Below are 11,296 nucleotides of genomic sequence, written 5' to 3' on the forward strand. Positions count from 1 at the left end.
GTGACAAAAAAAAGTTTTTTATTTATTAGGCATGATTTGAATGTGACCTACTAAAATTAATATCATTAAAAGATATAGTCAATAATATATATATATATATATATATATATATATATATATATATATATATATATATGATCATTTAACAAATAAATTTTATTTGCTGACAAAGAATGGGGGACAGAGAAGAAAGTAACAATGTAACATATGCTCGTATAAATTTAAAACAAATACTAGAAATATGATTATTGTGTTTTAATGGTTTGATAATTTTAAAGTTCTAAACAGTTGAACAAAATTGTTGGAATTTTGAAAAATGTCCCCTTCCTTTTCCCTGATCTATGCATATAATTATTTGAAGGATCCAATTCTATAGACTTTGATAGTTGGGGGGCATCTTATACACTCCCTCGTCCTACCCCTGAATATATTGAGCATGACTTTGATGAGGTTGAATGCATCCAAACCAAAAACCCCGATTCAATCCAACACGTAGATGCAAATTCAAAAAAATAAGGGAGTAGGTGGAAAGAACAGAAACACTAGGGCACTATAAATTGAGGAGGAAATCATCAAGTTTGCAAGGACATTGGTGGAACAAAATCAAAGAAGTGAGCAAAATCAAGGAAGTGAAATGGATAAAGATATAGAAGTATGTATAGAGAAATTGAAAAAAATAGGATGGGGATAATATGATAAAGGATACAAGACCGCTCTTTTGTTATTTCCTGAAAGTGTCGATGTTAGAAAGTTTGGTTACGACTTATGCATACTACTTGTTCGTTGTGGGTGAGGAGTGGGAGAATGAAGTTTGGTTAGCTTTGATGACTTTTTAGTTGTTACGTTTGATGAATTTTATTAGTTCTTTGTTGCATGACTTTTGGATGTTATGCTTGAGGATTTTTGGATGACTTTTGTTATGTTAAGTTTGATGACTTTTATATGCATGAATTTTGTTATTAGTTAAATTTTAGTGTATGACTTTTGTTATTGGATAAATTTTGCTTCTAATCTATTTTACATTGGCATTTTATATGTAATTGCTTTTTTTTTTTACAGTCAAAGTATGATTTTTAATGTTGAAGCTTAAGCTTTTCTATTTACTTGTGTAGTGTTGGTTGAGGTTAAACCGGCCAAGGCTAAACATAATTCATAGAATAAGAGATAATGATTCGGTATTGAGCACTTGAGCAGGTATGCATATACGCAAGATTTGATACGTATCTATGAAGTAACCACTAACGATCTTAAGGGTAGTTCCCTCAAACCAAAATCATCGAAGGTTGTAGCTGAAAAATTGTTAAAGGAGCACATTTTAGTTGTTGACTAAAAATAGATGAGAAACCACTACGGCCACTACAAAGGAAAGTATCAGGTTTGGATATATATATATATATATATATATATATATATATATATATATATATATATATATATATATATCAGTGTTGCAAATATCCCGACTAGGTCTCGATTAATCTCCGATTAATCCCTAGATGCTACTCGACCGATTAGAGGGCGCCTAGAAATTAATCCTTGCATACACAATAAGTTAAGTAGTCGAACCCAATGAAATTTTAACATTTTGTAGAAGTTATATCTCAATAGAAACTATTTCAGGTATGATTTGTGTTATATTAATCATATTAACCATTTTTGTTACGATATTAGTGGTTTTACAAACTTTTATATGATATTAGTCATATTTAATTTTAAAAAATTCAACAAATTAGCAATTAATGGTCTTCGATTAATTCTCCGATTAATCTTCGCCTAGCCGATTAATCCCTTAACCCCAGTCCACCGACTAGATAACGTCGAGCGATTTTTACAACCTTGATATATATATATATATATATATATATATATATATATATATATATATATATATATATATATATATATATATATATATATGATCATTTAGCAAATAAATTTTATTTGACTGAATGGGGGACAGAGAAGAAGGTAATATATACTCGTATAAATTTAAAATAAATACTAGAAATATGATTATTGTGTTTAAATGGTTTGATAATTTCAAAGTTTTAAATAGTTGAACAAAATTGTTGGAGGTTTGAAAAATGTCCTGTTCCTTTTCCCTGATCTATGAACCAAATTATTTGAAGGATCCACCTCTACCGACTTTGATAGTTGGGGTGATCTTATACACTCCCTCGTCCTACTCCTGAATATATTGAGCATGAATTTGAAGAGGTTGAAAGCACCCAAACGAAAACCCCCGACTCTATCCAACACGTTGATGCGAATTCAGTAAATAATGAAGTAGGTGGAAAGAATAGAAACACAAGGGCGCTATAAGTTGAGGAGGAAATCAGGAAGTTTGCAAGAACATTGGTAGAACAAAATCAAAGATGTGAGCAAAATCAAGGAAGTGAAATGGATAAGGATATATATATATATATATATATATATATATATATATATATATATATATATATATAGAAATTGGAAAAAATAGGATGAAGATAATATGATAAAGGATACAAGACTACTCTTTTGCTATTTCCTGAAAGTTTGGTTACGACTTATGCATACTACTTGTTCGTTGTGGGTGAGGAGTGAGAGAATGAAGTTTGGTTAGATTTGATGACTTTTTAGTTGTTACGTTTGATGACTTTTATTAGTTCTTTTTTGCATGACTTTTGGATTTTATGCTTGAGGATTTTTGAATGACTTTTGTTATGTTAAGTTTGATGACTTTTATATGCATGAATTTTGTTATTAGATAAATTTTAGTCCATGACTTTTGTTATTGGATAAATTTTGCTTGTAATCTATTTTACATTGGCATCTTGTATGTAATTGTTTTTTTACAGTTCAAGTATGATTTTTAATGTTGAAGCTTTAGCTTTTCTTTTTACTTGTGTAGTATTGGTTGAGGTTAAACCGGCCAAGGCTAAAAATAATTCATAGAATAAGAGATAATGATTCGGTATTGAGCACTTGAGCAGGTATGCATATACACAAGATTTGATACGTATCTATGATGTAACCACTAACGATCTTGAGGGTAGTTCCCTCAAACCAAAATCATAGAAGGTTGTAGCCGAAAAATTGTTAAAGGAACACATTTTAGTTGTTGACAAAAAATAGATGAGAAACCACTACGGACACTACAAAGGAAAGTATCAGGTATTGGATATATATATATATATATATATATATATATATATATATATATATATATATATATATATATATATGATCATTTAACAAATAAATTTTATTTGACTGACAAAGAATGGGGGACAGAGAAGAAGGTAATATATACTCGTATAAATTTAAAATAAACAATAGAAATATGATTATTGTGTTTAAATGGTTTGATAATTTCAAAGTTTTTAGTAGTTGAACAAAATTGTTGGAGTTTTGAAAAATGTCCTCTTCCTTTTCCCTGATCTATGCACCAAATTATTTGAAGGATCCACCTCTACTGAATTTGATTGTTGGGGGAGATCTTATACACTCCCTCATCCTACTCCTGAATATATTGAGCATGACTTTGATGAGGTTGAAAGCACCCAAACGAAAACCCCCGAGTCAATCCAACACGTAGATGCAAATTCAAAAAATAAGGGAGTAGGTGGAAAGAACAGAAACACAAGGGCGATGTACGTTGAGGAGGAAATCATCAAGTTTGCAAGGACATTGGTAGAACAAAATCAAAGAAGTGAGCAAAATCAAGGAAGTGAAATGGATAAGGATATAGATGTGTGTATAGAGAAATTGGAAAAAATAGGATGGGGATAATATGATAAAGGATACAAGACCGCTCTTTTGTTATTTCCTGAAAGTTTCGATTTTAGGAAAGTTTGGTTACGACTTATGCATACTACATGTTCGTTGTAGGTGAGGAGTGGGAGAATGAAGTTTGGTTAGATTTGATGACTTTTTAGTTGTTACGTTTGATGACTTTTATTAGTTCTTTGTTGCATGACTTTTGGATGTTATGCTTGAGGATATTTGGATGAATTTTGTTATGTTAAGTTTGAAGACTTTTATATGCATGAATTTTGTTATTAGATAAATTTTAGTGCATGACTTTTGTTATTGGATAAATTTTTCTTGTAATCTATTTTACATTGGCATCTTATATGTAATTGTTTTTTTACAGTTCAAGTATGATTTTTAATGTTGAAGCTTTAGCTTTTATTTTTACTTGTGTAATATTGGTTGAGGTTAAACCGGCCAGGGCTAAACATAATTCATAGAATAAGAGATAATGATTCGGCATTAAGCACTTGAGCAAGTATGCATATACGCATGGATTCCCTACATGATGTTATGATATGATGCGTCTTATAGAAGAGGCATTTGTATTATTATGCAATCATATTATACAGAGAATTTAGTTGAAAGCTAGTAGGAAAATAAGCATTAAAGAGAAGATGGATATGTTTTTACATGTTATAGGACAAAATGAATGTTTTCGAGCAGTTAACGGAAGATTTAATACTCCCCACAAACCATTCATCAATGTTTACATGAGGTTCTAACTGAAATGATGTGTATTGGTAAAGAAATCATAGTACCAAAAAATCCTAATCCAATAAGACATGCCTCAAACCGACATAGATGGTTAAAATCCATAATTTCCAGAGCAATAGGTACACTAGATGGAACTCTTGTACATGTATTTGTGCCTATTGATAAAAAAGCGATATAGAGGAAGAGGTAAAGGTGAATGTTATCAAAATGTATTAGGAATTTGTAAATTTTTAGATGATATTCACCTTTGTATGGGCTGGATAGGAGGGTATATCACATGATTTAGGAGTTTTATAAGAAGTTATATTCAATCCGATTTCCATATTTACATTCCCTTCACCAGGTGTAGCGCTTAGTTCATTGTGCATTTTGGTTTAGACCCTATGAGAATTTGTTAACATCAGGATGAGGCTTTCTTCGAAGGAATATCTAATCCCTTTGGTCAAGTGAAAAGTTGTTGGTAGAAATGTATAGTCAGTGATTTTGTTTCTTGTAATCATAAGTTGAGTAGTCAGTTTGTGAGACAAGTGGAATGGAATTAGAAATGGTTCAATATGGGCGGTCTGTTAGGGAGTCACTGTAACATCCCATTTTGAAGAGATTAATTAAATAATAAATCAGGAACCTCGAGAAGTAATTATTATCATTATTTTATATTACTTGAGCCTAAATCGAATAATAATTAATAAAGTGTTGGTTTCGGGGTGCCAAATGGGATACTTTTGATTTCCGAGGGTTAAAGAGTAAATATCGGATTTATTTTGAGAAGGATTCTTGAAGCCAAAGTAGAAATGGTAATTTATGGATCTTAATTTGAGAATAGTTTGTAGATGAGGGGTTGTTTTGGAATTTTTGGACTTATATTGAAAAGGATTATGGAGTCAAGGGCCAAATGGTAATTTTGGGACTTAAATTGAGAGAATAAGGATGGGGAGGGACTAGAAGTGTTATTATGGAATGAAGTTTATGGGATCAGGGTATGTAAACCCGTCACCTATTAAACCCTAACCCTAATCTGGTTTTGCAGCCGCCAACTTCAATTCAACTCCCTCCAGCCGCCACCACCCCTTATTCCTCCGATCTCCGATGCTGCAACACCCCCACTGCCATCGAGTCACAACCGCCATGAACAACTTGTTGTTGGCGTCGAGGACTGCCGGGAAAACCCACGTACGGAGTTTCTATCGCCGCTCAGATCATTAATGAGCTCACGAATGGGTATCTCTCCGTTGCTGATGCTGTTTCGCCTCGAAGATGCCACCGATAGTGCCGATGGTAGGCGTTGTTGTCACTCGCGACTAGCCACTACCATTGCTGGACGTCAGGCACGATCGGGAGAGATGAATGGAGTCGCCACCTTGCTGTAGAGGTTGTAATCCCCAACCATTGCCACCGCAGATGCTGCTGATGAAGACGAGGACCACTGACAGGTCCGTTCCTCTGCCGTTGTAGCTGTCGTTCGAAGCATCCGCCGACGTGGGGGAGTTCTGTCGCCAAGGGACGCCGCCACGGCCCGCTTTTCATGTTCCTGCTGCTGTTGCGGCCCACCTTAGGTGGGTGGTGGGTCTATTTCCGGGAAGAAATGTGCGTACAGTGCTGCTTTAGGGTGTTAATTTCGTGTGTGGGTGGCTATCTTAGCCGAAATCTCTAGTGGGCCACCACCACCACCGTGAGATGGTGGCTTCCACCATGAACAGCCGCTTGCCGCCATTAGGTGGCTATGTTTGTGTGTGTGTGTTTATTAGTACGTGTGGGTATGTGTGTTAATTGGATGGTGTTGTAAATTGTAACAAAATGGAATAATGGAAAAGAAAATCTGTCACCACCACCGTAGGATGGTGGTTGCCGCCTCCTGCCGACACTGACTGCCGTGTCGGGTGGCGGTGTGCTTTGATTGTGTTCGGACCTCGTTTGAGGGATGTTTGGACAATGTGGGACCAAAGAAGCCCTAATGGGCCAATAAGGCCCAATGTGACCTAAAAGCCCAACCAATGGACCAACGGGCTAGTATTGGGTTGGATAACCCTAATTAGGATTTAGAAAACCCTAAGCGCATAAAACCCTAATTGCAGAAATAGTTTGGGACACATACAAGAAATTAATTATTAAACCTAAGATAATAATTAATAATCATTGACAAACTAGCTTAAGGCAATAATGGACTTAATGGATTAAGTCCTTAATGGGTTATGTAAGAAACACATAACCCTAATCATCATTTCATGTGAAAACCCTAATTTTGGGATTATGGGCTTGGACTTATCAGGACCCACATTTGGGCCATTGTAATGGAATCGTGCATTGAGTCCAATCACAGCATATGACTTATTTAGTAAAGTGAGGGACTTAATGGATTAAGTCCTTAATGGGTTAAGTGAGAAACACTTAACCCTAATTGTCATTTTATGTGAAACCCTAATTTCACTTGGACTTTGTGTTGGGCCTTTCTATCAGGCTTTGGCGATTGGACTATTAATAGGCATTCCAAGAATAAGCAAATGGACTAAATAATCATATAAGGTTTAAGACAAGGCCCATGTGAGAGTCTTGGGCCCAATTTGGAAAATTGGGCCATAGATGGGCCATAAGTGGGTCTGTATGATTATGTGAAATTGGGCCATATGTTGGGCCTTGGCCCATTACTTGACTTTTGGGCTTTTGGAGTGTTAGTTGGACTTTGGGCTTGGAACCCAATTATTAATTGGGTATTGTTTGATGTTGGCAGTTCGAAAATCTGTCAATCAACAGCTGGAGTGTACCTGCGGGACTTCAGCAGTGCCAGGTGAGTTCTCCTCACTATATCAACAGGGTCTAAGGCACCAAGGCCGGCCATTTATGGATTGTTTTCGGATTATTGCATGTTATGCTTACCGATTTACATCCCAGTAGTTAGGATGGTGATATGCTATGCTTTAGTGACCCGGTTGGGTCGGTATCCTGGTATATAGGACGATGCTATGTTAGTGACCTGTTAGGTCGATATCCTGGTTATAGGATTGTTGTTATGCTTTGTGATCTGTTAGATCGGTTTGACTGTTATATATATATATATATATATATATATATATATATATATATATATATATATATATACATGCTAGTCCTATATGATGTCTATGTGCACATGATTTTCCTGGTTATAGGATGATGCTATGTTAGTGACCTGTTAGGTCGATATCCTGGTTGTGGGATTGTTGCTATGCTTTGTGATATGTTATATCGGTTTGACTGTTATATATATACATGCTAGTGTTATATGATGTCTATGTGCACATGATTGTCCTTGTTATAGGATGATGCTATGTTAGTGACCGGTTAGGTCTATATCCCGGTTATTGGGATGTTGCTATGATTGGTGATTGTTAGATCGGTTTGACTGTTATATGAAATGAACTAGCATATGATATTTATGTGCACATGTTTGTTTGATTGGGGGTTGGGTTAAGGCGGTCCTGCTTTGTGTTGTAGGCTATCATACCCGACGAGCGGTCCGAATAGGCTGTAGGCCCTGCGTGGCAGTCTAGACGTGCCGAAGGCTCGGAAAGCAGTCTAGATAGACTGAAGGCCTGTGAGGCGGTCCAATCAGGCTGATGACTCATTATGCATGCTGTTCTGTATTGGTTATATGATATGGTTATGTTTGTATGGCGTTGGTATTTTGGGGAAACTTAATAAGCCTTCGAGCTTACATTTATCGATTGTTGTTTCAGGTATTCTGATGATCGCGGGAAGGCTAAGGCGTGATCGTGCACCTTCTTACATTTTCATGATTGATTATGGGGATACTCTGATGTTTAAACTATTTAGAAAGTAAACTGTAATAACTTAATGGTTTTAAATGTTTTAAAAAGTTTTAAATTGGCTTGAATTTTACGAGTGTTACAAGTTGGTATCAGAGCCTTGGTTTGAGTGAATTGGAGGAACACTCATGTGAATCCAGTCTCAAATCAAGGAAAGGATTTTGAAATGAAATTTTAAATGGTTTTCAAAATAAGTAAAGGAGGATGCAGGGTGTACGATCAGCCAGAGCCAGTTAGTAGACCCCAAAATACCATATAGTTATTTGATTATGTGATATATTAGAACAACATGCTAGTACTAGGCTAGGGATCTTCAGGAATTGCATGATAGAATTTCCTGATTACATGATGCCTGCTAGCCTAGATTTTCCTTATATGAGATTGACATCATTACTGTGGTTACTTGTATATGCATCCCGGTTGTATATAACTAAGATCTTATAGCCTGAGAATGTTTGATTTGACCTTATGTTCTATTCTTATTGATTAGGTCTTAGGGTAGGATCAAATATATTCAAAAGTCTATGGGGTCCAGCGTTATGTATGGCTAGCATACACTAGTGCTGCAGGGTTGGTGGAAGTTTCATGGATGGGTGGGTTGTGTGAGGCTGGGAGGCTAGTTATGAGATATTTAGCATTCCTCTAGGAGTAAGGATTGAGCGCTCGGTATATTTATGTGTATTGTTAGGGTGTTGTGGTGATACTTGAGACAAATATGGGTAGGTGTGGAAGGTAGTATGGGCCCGTATTACTGAAAGCACATGACCCATATGCATAGCAAGGAAGTCACAACCCCTGGGGTTTAGTTGGGAGTTTGTTCCTGGTTATTATATGGACTATACGAGATCTTTCTGGTGTATTATTAGAATGATGGTTATGAGACGTTTTGAGACCAAATCCGGATCAGGATCGGGAGCTGGCAGCCAAGATAGGACAGTATTGCCAGAGGATCATGTCGGAGAGATCGTCCGGGAGGAGGTGATCGAGATTTGTCCAGGGTCAGATTCCAGAGATGTTTGGGGGTCTATCAAGACCACCATGCTTGAGTATTTTGATGAGCGCTATGCAGTCATTGTTGAGACGGCTGCCGTAACAGCTTCAACAGCTGTAACGACGGTAGTAGAGGAGTTGGTCGCGCTTTCCAGTATCGAGACTTGTTATTGGCACATATTCTGATGAGCAGAGGGCTGCAGTTATCTGGGATCAGGGAGATATTCTGTACTCATTACATTCTGCGGGTAGAGCGGGAGAGTCTAGCACATGAGTTACTAGATTTGAGGCTTCGGGGGTTTTGCTTGAGGCCGGAATGTGAGTCGTAAGGACTCTGGAAAGGAGTGATGTTTATGTTCAGCTGGGGTTTCATAGCTGGAAGTAGAATGGTTAATTGGTGGTTTGGAATGTCGTTTTATAGGGCAATGATTGTGCCCTTTCAGTTTTCGAGCTGAAAGGAGTGAGCAGACTTGGGACCCCAGGATCAGGTTGTGTTCCAGCTCGGGTCAGTTAGTGGCAGAGGTTGGCAACATTATTTCAGTGCTGGTGAGCGTAGGTGGGTCAATGTGGCATGAGTATCTTGTGAGGTGTACGCCATTACCGTTCCGACCCATAGGATCTAAGATCCGATTCATCTTGGATCTCTTGCATCTGACGGTAAGGATAGATTGTGTGATCTATTGCACTTCTGGGGATTGGAGACTATGTCTGGGGAGTAGTTTGTGGCTAGTTTAGGGCAGAGGTTGTTTCAGTTATTGCAGTTCAACTGTGCATAATCGAGCTGGTGAGTGAGTCAGGGTACGAGACCCTAAATGATACGATTCTAGAGCCGAGAGCGGGAGATTTGTTGGAGCACCTTGGGAAGAAGGGTATTATATGGGGGGTCTGCGGACAGAGTCCCACATGATGGTTATTCAGCATTGTCAGGATTCAGTGGTTTTAGTAAGCGTTATTGATTGGCGGAGGAAAGCACCAAGGGAAGTAGCTCGTTGTTGAGACATTAGTTGGAGTATCTATCTTTGGACTTTAAGAATTGGGAGTGGGATCATTCGACCATTGGGGACTGTTGGTGTCCCTGGGATTCAGAAAGTGTTCAGCTAGTTATTAGAAGTGTGTGATCACTGGGGATTGGCTGGTAATGGGGCACTAATTGGTAAGAGTTAGTTGTATTTGGATCGATCGTTGGTAGTGAGAAGGATTGGGAATTCTAACATTTTCATGTATTATGAAGACTTAGTTGAATCTAAGTGGGGGAGAATTGTCCCGGAATGCAGAAGCAGGATCGGCTTTGAAAATGGAATAAGTTTCGCATCATTTTCGGGAAGAAAGGCGGCCCAAGTGGTTGTTTGGTTTGAGTGTTATGTGAGTTGGGAGTTTGGTAAAACTCCCCAGTATGTGTATTGCATCTTCTCGGTGCCTGATAGCAGAATTTGGAGAATCGGTTTTGGGTTCTAGTCATGAATTTAGTTCAGTTCGGGGGTTCGGTCGAGTGTGTGCTCGACTATGAGGGTATTTGGATTGATAGATTGAGGGTTTTGTTAGCTGCCAGGACTCGGAAGTACTTTCAGCATGGGTGTGCCGGTTATTTAGCGTATGTGGTAGATATGCAGGTCAGAGATCAGACCACGGTTTCCCGATAGGGTGGTGGATTAACATGAGGTCTAGAGTTAGGCCGAGATTATAGTCCATGGATTGGATCACGAGTTCGAAACCCCAAGTGGGGGGAAGTACTGGCTATATGGGAAAGGGCATTAGGATAGGCCCAGGTTGATGCACAACAAACTTAGAGCGGTCCGGATAGACTGAAGGCTAGCGAGGCGTACCAGTCATGCCGAAGGCTCGGGAACGGTCCAGACAGGCTGAAGGACTGGAGAGGCGGTCCAGACATGCTGAAGGTTCTTAGAGTGGTCCAGAGAGGCTGAAGGCCCGGTGAGGCGGTCCAGTCATGTTGGAGACTCTGTATGTAATCTGTTAGGTCTAGCATTCAGATATTG

The sequence above is a fragment of the Lactuca serriola genome, chromosome 7, assembly GCF_051521515.1.
Source record: "Lactuca serriola cultivar US96UC23 chromosome 7, Lser_US96UC23_V15, whole genome shotgun sequence".
NCBI classification, from domain to species: Eukaryota; Viridiplantae; Streptophyta; class Magnoliopsida; order Asterales; family Asteraceae; genus Lactuca; species Lactuca serriola.